The 17,678-nt window shown below is 37.0% G+C and overlaps 1 protein-coding gene and 1 non-coding gene across 2 annotated transcripts in view; both read left to right on the top strand.

Annotated features, from left to right (window-relative positions):
- LOC134740480 (tRNA (adenine(58)-N(1))-methyltransferase catalytic subunit TRMT61A) overlaps nucleotides 1-17,678 on the top strand; it is a 91,055-nt gene that overhangs the window by 62,019 nt on the left and 11,358 nt on the right. The gene's annotated exons all lie outside the window — the stretch shown is intronic.
- LOC134748490 (U4 spliceosomal RNA) lies at nucleotides 16,128-16,266 on the top strand. The gene has a single exon (XR_010128418.1). It is a non-coding gene; the product is annotated as a U4 spliceosomal RNA (small nuclear RNA).

Below are 17,678 nucleotides of genomic sequence, written 5' to 3'. Positions count from 1 at the left end.
AACGCAACTACTAGCGTCGCACATAAATCCCTCCCAACATGCCCTAACCCAAATACTCCCTTCAATGCGACTATTAACACGTCATTACGTTACAGCAACTATTAAACTAAATTACCTCTTCATGAATGTATTTCATAGTTAAAGGGGTTAATTGTCTGTTAACGAAATTTTATTGGTGTGGGATCGAGATTTCATTAAGGGATTTAATACCCACTTGAATGTGGAATGATTGTATTCTATAAATTCTACCGAATTTAATAACTATTTTCCTATTTCGCTGAATGTATGTGAGGTTTTACCCTTTCGTTGTAGATACGTTTGCTCCATAATTGCCATCGATTGAAATGCTTAGATGTATTTAGTGAGAAAATGTGTACCTAATTGACCAAAGCGATAGCGAAGGTCTCTGTTTCAGCTTAGGCAAAAATTATTTCGTATGTCCGGATGTTCTTCTCTACGGATTGCAATTTTCTACCGATTCTCGTGAAATCTTGTGAGCGGGTTCGATGACTAAATATAATGTTTTGTCGATTCAGTTATTGTACATTTTTCAAATTGGCGGAGCCATGAGGGTTTGCGAGGTCTACAGCGCACAGTGACACTAAATAGTAAAGTAATATACCTATATGTTGTAAAAGACATTTTTTTTAACGTTTGCCAAATGTAGAAGTTGTGAAGATTCGTGATTCCACTCTCGTGACTAAAACACCATTATATCCATTCGAAGATGCAGCCAATTCAGTAATATTTACAAACACTCCATACAAGCTCATACAAATCGAAGAACAAAGAGATTTAGGGCAGTGTAACACAATCCGCCATATTGTTTGTCGTGTGACGCAACAAATCTGTCGCATGGCTAAGATGGCGGCGTGATCGAGGGCCGACAGCCGTGGCGAAAGGATGCGCGTGTGCCGTGAAATCGCTCGTTAGGCCTGTGGCAATGTGAGGACTTATGACCTGCGGTCGGTGCGGTGCTCAATGTTTGATTAACATTCGAAGTATCCGCTTTACTGGGCCATTCTAGGGGTCGGTACAGCGGTTGACGAAAGTATCAAGGATCAACGGCAGTGGGCCCACTTACACAAACGTTTAAGTATTTTGAAAATCGTGTATACTAGATTTCCGTTATTATATTCAGTGGGCGCATCCGTACCTACGACAGTTTTTGAAACATGTTCTTACATTGTCTATAAAGCAAACTTTTCCAATTTATTCTTATTAAAAAATGTTCATATTCGACATCAAAATTCTAAAATCGTTATACAGAACATTAGATTCACCAGCTCTTCCTTTTCTTAGATTACTTGAAGAGTTATATTTGTTTTAAAACGTCACCGACAATGATCTCCTTGAAAGTGAAATGTAGCGCAAGTATGTCTGTGAGGTTTTCTTTATCAGGTGGTGTCAATTCTAATGTATTGTGACGGCTATGTAATATATGACCACCCTTTGCTTATCCAAAGCTTGTGATCCGATAGTATCGACGGTCCAACACTGTCGTATGAACAAACGCCCTATATAACACCAGGCACGGCCCATTCCTTTAGCAACACAATTTACCGTTACAACTGCCATCTATAAATTCGCACCTTGACAAAATAATAGGGGAGTCGATACTTCCACGCTATTAACGCCCGGAAAGATATATTGAATCTACTCTTCTCAATCAGATACCTTAATACAGCCTTCCAGCTTGTAATAGAAATTTCCAACTAGTTAAACTGTACTTTAAAGGTCCCTGATAAATGGCCTTTGAGCTTAAATGCTTTCTAGAGACATAGCTTTTAACATTCGAAGTAGTTACAGTTCATTGGTAAGAAATTAAACATACAACGAATCGTAACAGCATTTATTATCCAATATAACTGATTGAGCCGGGTGCTACGCAATTTCCATAATGTGGACATTTGCACCAAGCATGATATATCGTTCGGCTTTAAATATAAATTCTAGTTTTAAATACGCAATCGCGTGTGGGTATTTATGATTGGTTATCTTTTTAAATTATATCCCAAAGCTCTATATCTACTTCTACTAACCACGCTACTGAATTCCTTCAACGGACTTATTTGCTCTTACCTTTTACGCGTTTTTCAATCATTTTACTGAACTGAAGTAATTTTTTGGTTTTACTAGGCGAAATGCGCACTTTTAACCTTGCTCGCCGAATTTGTGGGCATTTGTATCCCAAAGGAAAAAAGAGAATTATGTCATAACGTCCCAATTTTCGACGATTCAAAAAGTGGGTGATACCTTCATCGAAATATAGCGGTGTAACTACTAGTTGTCATAGAATTGTCGAGTAGTACCTACTTACGATTTATAGTTTAATTGGCAAATGAAACTAAATCCATACCCATGCAAGGTACACTTCACTAGTTCTATAGTTACTGCAATATCTGGTAATGGTAACCAAAATTTAAATTCAAGAATTCTTTACTCAACAAGTACTTTTAAATAATTGATTAAAAAGATCAGCTAATTATCACAGCACTGCATGGATGTAATTGTCAATTTAAAACCCATTACCGCATACGAATCCCTATATGGCGGATGTGATATTCAACTCTATTGACTGATATTAAAGTTCAAATTTAACATATATTTTTTATTACATACATGCAGTAAGGTACTAAGCTAAATTGCAAGACAATACCAAAATATATTGCTCGCTTGCCTCCCAAGTTTGACAGTGTCGAATAACAAGCTATATTTAGTACTATATTTATCCGTCGTGCCAGATTACACGGTGATAGGGCCCACTGAGCGTTATCTTCAAGGAGCATCAACAAAAATAGAATTTTCTAGAGCCAAACTATTGGTGGTCGTGATTTTGTAGACTCATCATGACAGTTACGTAGGTACTGGTAAAGAGCCGCTGAACCCTTAAAATACCCTACATAGTAGGTACATACACCTTATTGTAATATGAAATTATGTTTTTTTTTGTCATAATCAAATTCCAAAGTCATTCAACTTTAACATCCCTAAAGCGAACTTGCCATACATCTTCGGTAATCCAAACTAGTACGTGCTATCAGTTTATGTTCTACCGGTTATATACGAGCTGTGTATACGAGTAATTGTCAGGATATCAGGTTAAATCTAAGTATATTTTGGGGCCGTGGGACTTAGTCAATCTGTGTAAGAATGTCCTATAATATTTATTTATTTTAAATCATTTAAGTATTTACAATAATGTATTCAATCAATATGTTCAAACCCATAAATCAGACCTACAGGAAATAGGTGACAGTGCTGTCCCCCAGGGATCGGTGACAGGAAATAACCTGTTCCTAATTCTTGTCAACGACATAACCTCCGCCTCGGACGATGCGGAGTACATTATGTTTGCTGACGACACTTGCTATCTGTCCGGTGGGCTTGCGTGTCCGTATGAACATGGATATGTCCAGTGCGGCGTGGACGGCTCGGCGTGCGCTCTCGCGCACCGCCACTGTTACCACTGAATGTGGCGTCGCGGATTCTCGGGTGGAATATAACATACCTCGGCATGGAGCCCAGGTAGAATATCTGTCCGGTGGGCTTGCGTGTCCGTATGAACATGGATATGTCCAGTGCGGCGTGGACGGCTCGGCGCCACTGTTACCACTGAATGTGGCGTCGCGGATTCTCGGGTGGAATATAACATACCTCGGCATGGAGCCCAGGTAGAATATCTGTCCGGTGGGCTTGCGTGTCCGTATGAACATGGATATGTCCAGCGCGGCGTGGACGGCTCGGCGTGCGCTCTCGCGCACCGCCACTGTTACCACTGAATGTGGCGTCGCGGATTCTCGGGTGGAATATAACATACCTCGGCATGGAGCCCAGGTAGAATATCTGTCCGGTGGGCTTGCGTGTCCGTATGAACATGGATATGTCCAGTGCGGCGTGGACGGCTCGGCGTGCCGCGGCTCACTGCAGAAAATTCTAGTAATTTAGAATCAAAACTCTCGCAAACCATGCAGAATATCTCGGACTGGTTTACAGCAAATGGCATGCTCCTTAATGTCGAAAAAACAAACATAATGTACTTTCAACTCAAAAAGAACTCAAAAGAGCGATTCGATATCACAATAAATGACACACCAGTACCTCAAGTAAGTGAGGTTAAATACCTAGGGTTCAAAATTGATGATGGTCTAACATGGTCTCCCCACATAGAAGCAATCTGCAAAAAACTCTCTTCAGCATGTTTCGCCTTGTCCAGACTTGCCCACAGCGTCTCCCAGGACAACCTTAAAACAGCATACTTTGGGTACTTTCATTCAATCTTAGTCTATGGTGTGGACCTATGGGCAACATGTGCGGAACGCGAAAAAGTGTTTAAACTACAAAAGCGTGCAATCCGTATCATGGCTAAAAAACCCTCTGACTATCATGCTAAGGAGTTGTTTAAGCAGCTAAAAATTTTGACGTTACCTTCTGTCTATGTACTTGAAGCATGCAAGTACATACGACGCAATCTCGAACGGATCCCCTCTAATTTCCAAAAACTACAGACCGTAACGCGTAGACGCAACCTCCTATACGTGCCCCCGCGACGTCTAGCTAAGTCTCGGAAATCCTTACACATAGTAGGCATCAAACTTTACAATGCTCTAGACGAGCAGTTAAAAGCTACTTCAGACTCGATGTTCGAGAAAAAACTTAAACAAATATTGTTGGACATGGCGTGCTATAGTGTCGACGAATTCGTTCCCTGCTACAAGTCACTGACCCACCCACAAAATTATTGAATCTGTGATATTAATTACCTAATGTACCTAATAATAATGTATAATATAGAATAGGAATAAGCAAAATTGACATGTAAATCTTTTTATATTTTTATCAATAAATGATCTATCTATCTATCTATCTATAATCATTAGTGATCTGATCAGTTTACACTCATGTGACGTTACATTTACTTATGCTTATCTAGCACGGTACTTTATTTATTGCGGACTAAATGCATTTTGTAGCTCTCGCACGTACTTACCGTGCTAGTGAAGCTAAGACTTAGTATTTTATGTCTACGCTTGTATTGTCAATTTTCTTAACATGTAGAACGACTATAGCCCAGGCGAGGATGGAGTATGTTCGACATGAATGGCACACGCTGAATGAACCATGAATCAGCCGGTCAGCGAATGTCTTACATGCTACAAGCAATGCCCGAGTGCGAATACGAACGTTGCTTGTCGGTACCAGGTGGACAAATCAATTTGTGTTTGAGTATGGAGGAAATATATCTTAAATTTATATATGAAAGCGTTTTAGAACAGGTAAATGAGCACTGACTTAATTTAAACTTTCACGATTTTTCTCTTCACAACGACGCGACTTAATCGCGTAAAATAAGTTTTATAGTAGAAAAATCCGTGAAGCCATTGGAATAAAAACATAGAAATTTCAATCGAGACTAAGGTTCTCTCATCCACATGGAACCCAATCTATCTCTCAAAAAATCTCAAATTGTGTGTCGATCCAGTGACATCCCTAATGCGAAAAACCTTCAAGTTAATTAAGTTAATAAACAAGACCAAGTACGGGTAGTTTGAAAAACTCGCGCGCCTAGAAGATGTTGATGCCAACTATAGCCAGTCTTCTCCGAGACCACGGGGGCAACGCCGTCCTCAAAACGTCGGAGGTAAAAAAACTTATTTTACGCGATCAAGTCCCGTCGTTGTGAATAATAATGAGGTAAACGAGCCTTAAAGATAAGGCATTATTTTATTTAGACTTACTTTTATTTATATTTTCCTGTGGTCTTTTACTACTTACCTTCTACTTCTGTTTACCGGTTTAATCGATTGACGTGTAATGACTTAGTTATGAAGGAGCAAATTCAATGTTTTTTTGACATATGAACTTTTTATGAAAAGTTGTGAAATCACTGGCAAACGGGTATATATTGCTATTCAAAACGATAAGTCACTGGAAACTGAAGTTAGTTACTTATAGACATGGCATCTATTATACGATATCAGCGATGTCACGAACTGTCAAATATATAGAATTTCGAACTGCGCCCCTTTTACAATGCACAAGAAACTGAAATTCAGAACAATGCAAAGACAAGTAAACAAGTCTTAAGTCAAAACGATGTTGCAAAATTGAGCAATTAATCTATTTTAATGAAACACTTCAGATGTTCCACCACTATCTAAAATCACCGGCTAAACACTTGTAAAGTGTCGCTTAAATCTAACCCAATCACTCTTTAAGATAACGTTCGAAAACAGCTCTTATATCCTTGGCATAAGAAGGTTAGTCTATGTGATTTTGGCAAGCACTTTGACGATGCAACTGTCTTTTAAATTAACTAGTGCGCTGCAGGTCGTGCTGCATTTGGCACGTTCGTATTTATTTATGCCACCGAAGCTAGTAAGCGAGGGTTATACGATTTAGTAATCTGATTTACTGATGTGCGCCGTGTGAATGAAATAAATGACACGATACTTGGCAGTGTTGCGCAGTTTCTCACAAATCTTTGTTTGGTCGCATCCATCAGTAATATACTAGCGGCCTCTAAATATTTCCTTCAAAACGAAGTTTTTAACGCCTTGCAAACCCGACCACCGACACCTGTTGGTGCATGCATATCTACTTATATTACGTTTACATTGTTATTTATGACGCCATTTATTTTTGACTTAAACGAAACATCACGATCAGACATTGAAAACACAAGACCTCTAAAATAGCGAAGTATTAAACTAAAAACATTCAGTACACATTCCAAAGGGATACATACACATCGCTCTAGATTTAGGCGTTTTCATTTCTGCACGGATAGAGTCGTCAGTCGCCTGTACCACAGCTAGGCAATAAATTAGAGCTCGAATGTTCAAAGTGTTCCCACGAAACCGTATCAAGATGCAGCGCCCTAGAACACCGAGTCGAAAACGGGGACGAGCGAAATCTACCCAATACTCTCCGAAACTAGCACCTTAGCATAAATCCCGTTTTAAAACTAACCTTAAAGCACCCGAATAAGGTTTAAATTTAAAATCTATGCGGGAGACAGATAGGAGGCCCGGAAAGTAAGCAGTGGAAATGCATTATTCCCTTACTCGATTTATTTCGCCTGTGTGACATTCGTTGCGTTTTGTTAGCTGTCACTCGTTCACACTCGGTTTGTGTTTGTTTATAGAGCGTTTTAATTTTGTATTGGGTTACAAGGAATATAAATTCGTCTTTGAAGCAATTAAGGCTAGTAAAGAATATTATTTGTTACATGGGACTGGTTAGTCTCAATTCTGATTTATTGTTCATATTCTATCGGTAGGTGCAGTTTCAACGGTTGTTAGATAATGATACGGTTGCCAAAAATATGAAAAGTATTCTTGAGGCCTTTTTAGGATTCCGTACCCAAAGGGTAAAAAAAAACGGGACCCTATTACTAAGACTCCGCTGTCCGTCTGTCTGTCTGTCACCAGGCTGTATCTCATGAACCGTGATAGCTAGACAGTTGAAATTTTCACAGATGATGTATTTCTGTTGCCGCTATAACAACAAATACTAAAAAGTACGAAACCCTCGGTGCGCGTGTCCGACTCGCACTTCGCCGGTTTTTTCTAGTAATTTTCGAAACCTGATTAAAACAACTTTCACTTGATAGAAAAAAATAACAAAACATAAACTTATATGATACCAAAGTGTCCAGCGATCTTTGAGATCGGACCGACCGTACTATCGATAAACGGGGGCCCATTCAATTTATCAGAATAACCTTTGTAACATATATATTTGTCATAAATTTACACTTAAGTAGCCACGTAACAATTTTTGACGTGTTAATTATAACAGGGCTTGCATTGCAGGATTTTCTGTGCTATTATCATAATAGCAAAGTACATAATGTCGTCATACTCGTTATGGAACAAGTAGAAATAAACACCGCGCTGCTAAATCCAATAAATTTCAATCCTAATTGAATCAATTTAGAATTCTTTGCAAACCGCTAACTGCTTATAAAAGCTGTAAGAAATAAATACAACCGATTGTCCCATTTTGCTTCCCTTGCAAAGTGATACGTCGTGAAGGCTTACTAAAAGGAGTCAATTTGCTTTTGGGATTACCTATAGATGTAGCTACGGCACGATTGGTTTTTTTTATGTTTAATACGAAGCAAGGTAACTGTGTAAAACCTTGCAAGAAAGTTATTGTAGATAAGTACGTTCTTTTTCAGCCCATTTATTGCTTGAAAATAGAGATCTAGGCTCTCCAAAAAATGTTCCGCGGGTGACAAAAATATGTGAGTTAAACCGCAAAACTCGTATGTCAATTATCAAAGATAACGGAAGTATTACATGACAGATTTTCTGCTTTAATTTTAACAGTTCGCAGATAAATTAAGTATTAGGTACTTACCAAGTTATTTGTGACTTGTTTGATTTATTATTGGTTATTGAAATAACGTCGTCCACCTATGTTTATTCAATACACCTATTCGTAATGTTAAGCAACACCTAGCAGCTTTAGCGATACTATCTATTGGACACCATAACTGCAACAATGCCTATATCTTGATAAAGTAATATTTGTGTTACACAAACCAAGTATACCGAGTAACTAGGAATATATGGCCCGTTTTGTATAGGCTTTACTTCCTGAGCCCAGAATTTTGAGGCTGACCTTTTTTGAAAATTAGCCTTTTAAAGGAGCCCTTTCACGGATCTGCAAAATTCCCATTATGCCATTGCCTACGACTTATGGAAATAAACTTCTTAACCTTGGTCGTATTAAAATCAATTAATAGTATAAACGTGATTAAGCCACATCCGTAATTGTGATTGATAGAGTCGAGAAAACAATGGAGCTCGGACACACAGACCGGATAGAAATTACTGATATATATCCATTGATCACGAATGAAAGTGGAGCAGTATTATATTTACACGGCTACTTTGATAATTACTGAATATCATTCAATTGTGGAAGCCATTATCACAACCGTCAACCGTTATCTGAAGACTTTGAAAAGAATTGGATTGCAATTGTATTGTCTTCGTATAGCCTTTTTTATGATAGCTAGATTTAGACATGTTAATTCTAACAATTATGGGTATGGGTATGTTTCAAATATAAACTGGACGTGGTTTGGAATAGAAGAGTACTCATTCATAAAGTACGATTGATTGCTGCCTTTTATGGGTTCTACCAAAGAGGATATAATAAGATAGAGCGGTACTGTCATAGTAAAGTTTGTAACCACTGTAAATTCACTGCCATCTATCGACATACTTTAAAACTAAAAATGAAGATTTATAAAAATACGTAAAAATTTATTTAAATATAGATAAATGATTTTTTTATTTGCATTTATTATTTTTATATGATTTTGACCCATGTTCTTTCAATGATATGCGTTAAAATTATAAATAACAAACGAAACCGTCAACGCCCTCTATACGAGAGTAGGCCAAAACTAGTGGCGCCATCTGATCGAGAATCAAATTTTCGTGATTTTCGAGGCACGTTTTTTCCTTAGACTGTATCCATCTAGTACGGAGTTATATCTATCTTTGGTATTTATAACATTTGGCAGTAGTTTACTACTTTTTCTCAAGCCAAACAGGACGAAATACTTCAACCTTTTAGTAACCATTTATTGTTTTCTAAAGTATTACTAAATACACAAACAATTTTTATTAAACGGTAAAGTTCACACCAATTAATAACATTGTTTCGTTATTAGTCAATTATTTAACAGTAAAATGCCTTAGGTACATGATGAAATATATTGATTTTATTTACAAGATTCTTGTCAGCCTATTTTCTCTAAATAGCGCTGTTTTCTCTAAACTACAAACAATTCATACTTCTGCTTTATAGTCAACTCAATAGGTGGCGCTAGTGGGAGCATGGATATCCCTCCCACCATCATTCCTCGCTGTCTGTTTTAGTTTTAGTACGTAATAAAACTTTTTGTGCTTTATTTGTTAATTGATGTGAGCTTATAAGTTCGAGATTTTTAAACACTATCATGCATTCTAACGCCATTATTTTATGCAATGGTAATTAACGTACCTAAACCTAGAAATCTATAGCCGTTCAGATACTGAACATTCATACTCCCTTTCATGTGGAAACCAATAATTTCGTAAAATATTACATACATGCCACCACCGCGTTGCACCACAGTGCCCTTACGATACCTATGACCCCACACGTTGCGTCGCTAGGTAGCTGGCGTAGCCAATATGCCAATCGCGTACGCTCCGTAGCGAACGAAACGCAACTGTCACTGTTGCACTAATATGCAAGAGTGATAGAGAGACACAAAGCGTTTTGTTGTCGTAGCGGAAGCGATTGTCACCTTGGCTAGGCCGGCAGGGCCACCTGGGTTCGTAACCCGCTTCGGCCCCCTGGTCCTATTGTCTGTTATTTTTGGGTATGGTACAATATTTACATTGCATTTTAATTAGTCTATTTATAGTATACCGGGTGTGTCCTGTAATACGAGCAAAAAATTTAACTGTCTCCTCAAACTGACCAACATTTGTTCAGCTACTTTTAAAAATTATGATTATTTTCATACAAATTAAATATTATCTTCAATGTACGCTATCATCAGTGTAATTGACGTTGCTGGTCACGCTTTAAATATAACAAAATTCGCATTACATTGCGTCTTAGAATAAACTTTAAAGTTTTTATTAAAAATCTAAATATGTTATTTTTAAAAGTCGCTGAACAAATGTTGTTTTTTTTTGGTTTGTATTACAGGACACACCCTGTATAACTAGTTAGTAAGGATATCGCCATCATTTGATACAATCATCAGAACATACCAAAGATAGAAAAAAAAGAGTAGTCGAGCTTTATGCCACTTACACACGTCCATGGTTATTTCGTTACTTAAAATTGCATAGAGTTCAAAACATCAGACGTGCGAATAATTAAGGTAAATGAGTATATTGGTGTAACTATAGGGTCATAGAACAGGAAAAATGACATGGGTAAGCAAAGGAGGAAATTAACATTTTCTACTAAACTTAGCCCACTCCGGTGAATTCGCCACGGGCCTTAGTTGCTGTTTAAGGGTAGGTACAATATTTAAAACCGCTACAATATAAGCCATTATTAGATTTATTCGTTTTATACCATTGTAATTAAGACAAGTTTATCGGCTATTATTATTTTATAAACTCGTAAACCCACAGTTATTAAACAAATTATTTACCACTTCTTAATTACGATAACAATTTATAGCTTTTAAGTCGCCTAGCTGTAGGCACCTATTTCCTTTTGCAGATTACAAACACATTTCCGTCCCAGGTAATGTATACTAGTATCTTCTTTCGTCTAGCTAAAGGCATTTAAAAAGATAAAAAGGGATTTAATTTGAGATAGGCAATGATAAACATTTTCATACGTTTTTTTAGGTTTTTAACTTAATATATCCTAACAATTTTTGAACAACCACTTTGCTCTCTTAACTTGTACTATACACAACTGATAGCGCTATCTCGGATAATGCTCCCGCAATTGAAATGTGTCGCTGTGACAGGCTGCGTGCGTGCACGCGGATATGACGCGAGCTTTATTGCGCACACTACGCTCTTCACCCAACAAACAACCAAATGTCAGCCGTCACCTACTTCTATTCTAGACTTCAATCTAGAACACTTAAGATTCAAAATGCATAATATTTAATTACACGTTAACACAGTTTACTTCTAAAGGTGATCATGTACCTTGTTTATTATAATTCCAGTGCACAGCAATATTTATTGCTTGAGTTTTTTATTTGCAATTTGATACGTGTTTTTAATCAACTTCCAATTTAAACGCTTGATGAAGTTGACAGGTGGATGTTTTTATTATTCCGACATTCATGAGTGTTTATAGCCATTTGTTTATTACACCAAAACACGCGTATGCCCTGTAGTAAAATGTCTCGTTAGTACCTACTTTAATTCATTATTACGTTTTATATTTATTATTACAATCCAAATATTGGTCGCTGTCAGTACAGTAATGAGTATGGTGTTTCGAAGTTTATATTATTGGTTAGAATGACAAGTTCATAATAATTTAAAAAAGTTCAGGGGAAAGAGGAAAAAAATATACTAATTGACAGTAACTAAGTATGACGTCTTTTTTCGTGCAGGAATAGTTCTATTTTTTTCCTGCAGCAGGAAAAAAATAGAACTAGCCCCTCATCTGTGGGAAAGCCCGACAAGCTCGATCAACTTTGATATATATTTATGACATAAGTATATAAAATTCTGAATAGCTCGGGCCCCCTGGGCCTGTTCACAGCTGAGGGGATATAAATGAATCTAGGCATAATAAAATAATAGATTATATCAAAACAACGCATAAAGAAAGGTATTTTAATATGTAAATGTATGTATATTCATAATTAATGACCATGTTTTTCTATCATCTAATGGCTACCATCGCTTGTCTTACGCAACCAAATCAGTTCATTTGGCCACCATTGTCTCAAGTCTCCAAGCCGCATTAATTGTCGGGACGTGTTGCTCAAGGATGAAGATTTCTATCATTCTATTGATTACGATTACATGTCATGGCCGCGACATGGAATTAGAGCTTACTATCTAATTACAGAGGCCATGGTCACGTAAGCTTGTGGAATTACTGAAATTAGCTGCGGATTTAGAATTAATAGGTAATAAATGGAGCGAAATGAATGTGAGAAGCTTTTGGACAAGGGCTAGATATCTTAATGTTTTGGGATAGTACATTGTAGGAGAGGCCGGAGAACCGCTCGAAGATGGACGAGTGAGTTTGAGTATAAATAATACGAGTCCATCTTTAGCGTTTCCGGCCGAGGCATTACATGGTGCTTTTCACGGCTACTGCGAGGAAATAAGAAAACATTTGCATAACTATAAGTACTTAGCGTAGCCGTTTAGCGTGCGGAAAGTTGGTTTTCGTGAACTAGTATTTTTTACTTTTCCAATTTTTTTAAATTTGTTCTTGTTCCAATTCATGACTACTTATTGATGAGTGTTAATATTAGTTTTATTTAAAAGTCGTAATCAAAATAAAAACCTACTGTTAATGTAAAAATACCAAAAATATACATATTTCATATTTTATTAATTACCTCTTCATCATTATAACACGTTAATTTTTAAATAGGGTTCCGTACCTCAAAAGGGAAAAACGGAACCCTTATAGGATCACTCGTGCGTCTTTCTGTCTGTCCGTCTGTCACAGCCTATTTTCTCCGAAACTACTGGACCAATTAAGTTGAAATTTGGTATACATATATTATATAAGTTTGTGACCCAAAGACGGACATGTGACGTAAACAAATGAATTTTAAACATCGGGTCCACTCTTCACTCGTCCCGAGATATCTCGGTAGTCTCGGTACTCGTGAAGTAATGACATACTTTCCACACTAGCATCGAAATGTACTATTATATTGGCGTGAGGACAATTGTTGAAAAAAAGCGATGAATTTTTGCCAGGAATATTATTATCACTTTTAAGAGGCGTTTTTCTGTTGTTTGCTTCAAACCGACTCTAAACTTAGAAGCGTAATTGCTAAAAAACCACAAAAGTAAAGACGCCTTAAGCGTGAACTGAATGGTTTTGACGTTTCTTTTTTTTAAACAAGTAATTAGTCCTATAAATAACCTAATTTTATTTTAAGGGAAAAAGTTGCGCCAAAAAAGACCTTTTATTGATTTTTAGGGTTCCGTACCCAAAGGGTAAAAACAGGACCCTATTACTAAGACTCCGCTGTCCGTCTGTCTGTCACCAGGCTGTATCTCATGAACCGTGATAGCTATACAGTTGAAATTTTCACAGATGATGTATTTCTGTTGCCGCTATAACAACAAATACTAAAAAGTACGGAACCCTCGGTGCGCGAGTCCAACTCGCACCTCAGTGCGCGAGTCTGACTCGCACCTCGGTGCGCACGACTCGCACTTGGCCGGTTTTTTATGTTTTAAATGATACTCATTGCTGTAGCCCCTAAACTATCACCAATGACAGATGATGATAACAATGAAACATTTTAGTAGTGGTGGTTCAGGTGCTACAGCTATTGCCTTCTTTCTAGCTTGGGTTTAGACCATCTATTGCCACATTTCCGAACAGTGGCGTGAAATAGTTATTTACGATACAAGTGCGGAAAAGATGAAATTCGAAACGAGTGGCGATAAATTAAAACACGACCGCAGGGAGTGTTTTAAATCGACACGAGTTGCGAATTACGTATTCGCACGTGTATCGTACAACGTTTTGCAGTACATATGGCCTTTTAAACTTTCGATATATGCACGAAAAGTGCTCTTTTACGCACTAGTGCGAGAAAGTAGCACCATGTGTACTGTAAAATAAATTAGTAACATATACTCTACTACTCACTTCCTTATTACGTTTCTATTATAATTCTTGGAAAAACTTTATTCCTTTCTATATACATGTACTTAAACTAAATATCGTGAGTATCTTAATATTACAAGATTTTGTTTAAGTGACGTTTTGTTATAAGTACCTATTGGAACCGTTTGTCATATTTTCCCCAATCAACAAAAAACTAACAATTCAATCTATAAATAACTAAAATTTCGTAGCTATCGTGATTGCACGGTTAACTCACAATGTTTTCGGCTTTCTTTTGAGAATTTAGTGGAAATAGTTTTTTTAGGGGTAACTGTCCATTCAGTAGTTGAGAACAGATAGATGGTCTGACATCGTGACCGATGGAGCGCATCGGGTCACGACTGACGACCGACGACCTGGCGTTGGCCAATGATTCCGTGTCGAAATTTACTTTAAACTATTAAGTAGCCAAAAGCTGCTATGTCGCCTATTTTGAACGATCATCTAGATCTACTGTCGTTACGAATTCTTGATTGTCAACTTAAATAAGCTTTAATGTTATAATATCAATTAAGAGTTTGGTGTTTTACATTACAAATATATCAAGTTAATAAATTTAGCGTCTGTTTATCAATATTTTTGTAATATTTTTGTATTGGCGAATTGTAAATGTTAACGCTCTCCAAATTTTACAAGTTAATACTATAATTTGAGGTACATATATTAACTAAGGAGTTTAAGGTGAAAGCTTTTTGCTAGGATAGTATTTTCCTTAATGCTGATTTGGGGATCACATCTGAGTGATTGACAACGCTATCATAAGATGTTCTGGTATGTGTTCTATAGAAAAGGAGCTTATTTCTAGTTGGTAGCTACTTTATCTTCTTTTACATAAAATAATAACTAGCAGAAAGCAAATGTAGATTAACTAAAAATATAAACATTGAAACATAATTCTACCGGACACATTGGAGAAGCGCCCGGTCAGCCGACCTCCGACACCACGGAAGCAGCCGGGACAAAAAGCCACAATACGCGGTCGTGACCGCGGCCAGCCCCATTCATAACCTCCTCTGAGAAGACTCTACGTGCAAGCATTTTCGCGCCCACCTGGACACTATTACACGGAAATTTTGTTAACTAAGCCTTTTTTAAACGACGGGTTTAATTTCGGGACAAGCTCGTAGCTCCATGGTCGTTCTTAAATTGTTGAATAAATAATTGCTAAAATCCAGATATCAGTAATCTAATCTGGATTAAATTTTAATAATTATTAATGGAATAGTGAAGTCATGGTTGTTTACGATCTTGACCTTGTATTTTATATTTACACTCCATGTTCTTGGAAATTTGTCTTCACGGAATATTTGGAAAATACCACGAACTGGGCTGAGTGGGAAAGCAGGCTAATATAAATTTTATTTCATGGAATAATATCCAAAAATTATAGAGAATCATAATAAAATACTTAAATAATGTAAAAATACAAACATGGTTTAGAATAATCAACATAGAATATAAAATATTGTAAGCAAAAAATAACTGTCTGGAAGCATGTTTTACATGAATACCTATTAAGTTACTTAATACTTGTATCTTAGGTATTTCGTCTTTGTATGTACTTAATGTAAGTATAAAATAAAAAATACTACATACATACATACATACATATAATTACGTTGGTAAGATAATACGTAGTTTCCTACGAAACTAGTTATATCATGCGCCAAAAGATGGCGCTGGCGTCGAGTTAGATGGCGCTATCGTTTGTTCGCCGCAGTTTTATGGGGCGGCTCACATTTGGCTATAACGTTAACTTTGCGCAGAGGCAATATCGTAACCAATGAGGTTAATCCGAGGTGCGATTATTGCTAGTTGAAAACTTTACCAATACCCCGCCGTGTGGACGTGAAATACCGTCCGCTATGGCAATTTTTGAATGGCCGTTGAGGCCTCAAAATCCTGTATAAATATGAATTTTTGAATGGTTCTTTTTGTCATTCATAATCGTATTCACAAGATTATTACCTATGGCTATAAGACGGGCCACTTGCACTGCACCATCCCACTAAGCACTAAGCCGAGGTCTAGCGCTAGCGGTTAAACCGTCAACCCAGTGTCAAATTGTACTGGTAACCATGGTAACTCCAGGTTTAATCACTTAACCCCGGGTTAGTGGGATATGGTCAGTTGCAAGTGGGCCTCAACAAGTTCAAAACGAAGTTGTATAAAATATTAATCGACAATTTTTTTTTTATAAATATTAAATGTTTTTTGTTAATATTTCTTACGCTATCCAGAAATGTTACCTTTGACAGCTGCGGGATCAAATCTCAAACAATTTCAGAACAAGACATTAAAATCGGGCTCGGTGATATGTATTTAGATGTACCTTTCCATATACCTATATCGCATGGCCAAGAGTATGAAAAAGAGTCGATTTTTAATTTAAAATAAGAATAAGCTCTTTCGGTCCCAAAGTTTGTATTCTGCGAATCCCTTCATTACGTCAGGTATGTGTTTGTAACCGTACAGTATACAACTTAGTAATTCTCGTTTCTTGGAACTATGACAAATACTTTTTGCCACTTCACTTCACTGAAAAAAATAATTGGGCATAGCCAAGCACGTCAGCTTGTTGTTATAGCATCCCTTTATAAACGGTTTTAAAATGTGCTCCTCGTATCCGTAATATATATTAAATAATTTTAAGTTTGGATGTTTGTTCCTTGATCAGGCTTTATATCTACTTTTTAATTACTGTAATGAATTATCATGTCACATTTTTCGAGTAACAGAAAATATGAAATTTCAAAAAATGGTTAGTTCAAAGTATGCAGGTACTTTGTACTTTGCAGAGCTCATAAAGCTACGTCAGATATTACAAAACATCCATATTGATGTTCACGCTTGTTCATTTCATTAACCATCATAGAGGTTTAAACCAGTCTGTTACAAAAGGGATTAATAAAGAACAAAACTTGACGCGATTATGCTCGAGCGTCAGGCTTTGACATCCACACTGCGCCCACTGCGGTGAAAGCGACCGATAATCGATACGAATGATGAAGAATCGATACATGGCTCGTATAATCGCATTATTGGTACGCGGGGGGTCTCACGTGCCGTTTTATCGACTCGATGGGTGTTAATCGACTGTTTATTTATTTATTTTTAATGGTCGACTCAGTGGCAAAAATTATACAATTCACCATGTCAATGGCTCATATAACATATTTGAAACTGAGTCGACTTACTTACCTAACTATTGAGCGTTGTTTAGTTAGTTTTTTTAATATTCATTTAACTAGAAAAAAATACAAAAAACTGTTTCCATATTTTGCGGCTCTCCTTGATACTTATCT

Source organism: Cydia strobilella, chromosome 1, assembly GCF_947568885.1.
Source record: "Cydia strobilella chromosome 1, ilCydStro3.1, whole genome shotgun sequence".
In the NCBI taxonomy this organism is placed as follows: Eukaryota; Metazoa; Arthropoda; class Insecta; order Lepidoptera; family Tortricidae; genus Cydia; species Cydia strobilella.
This window is presented reverse-complemented; position numbering and strand designations above follow the sequence as displayed.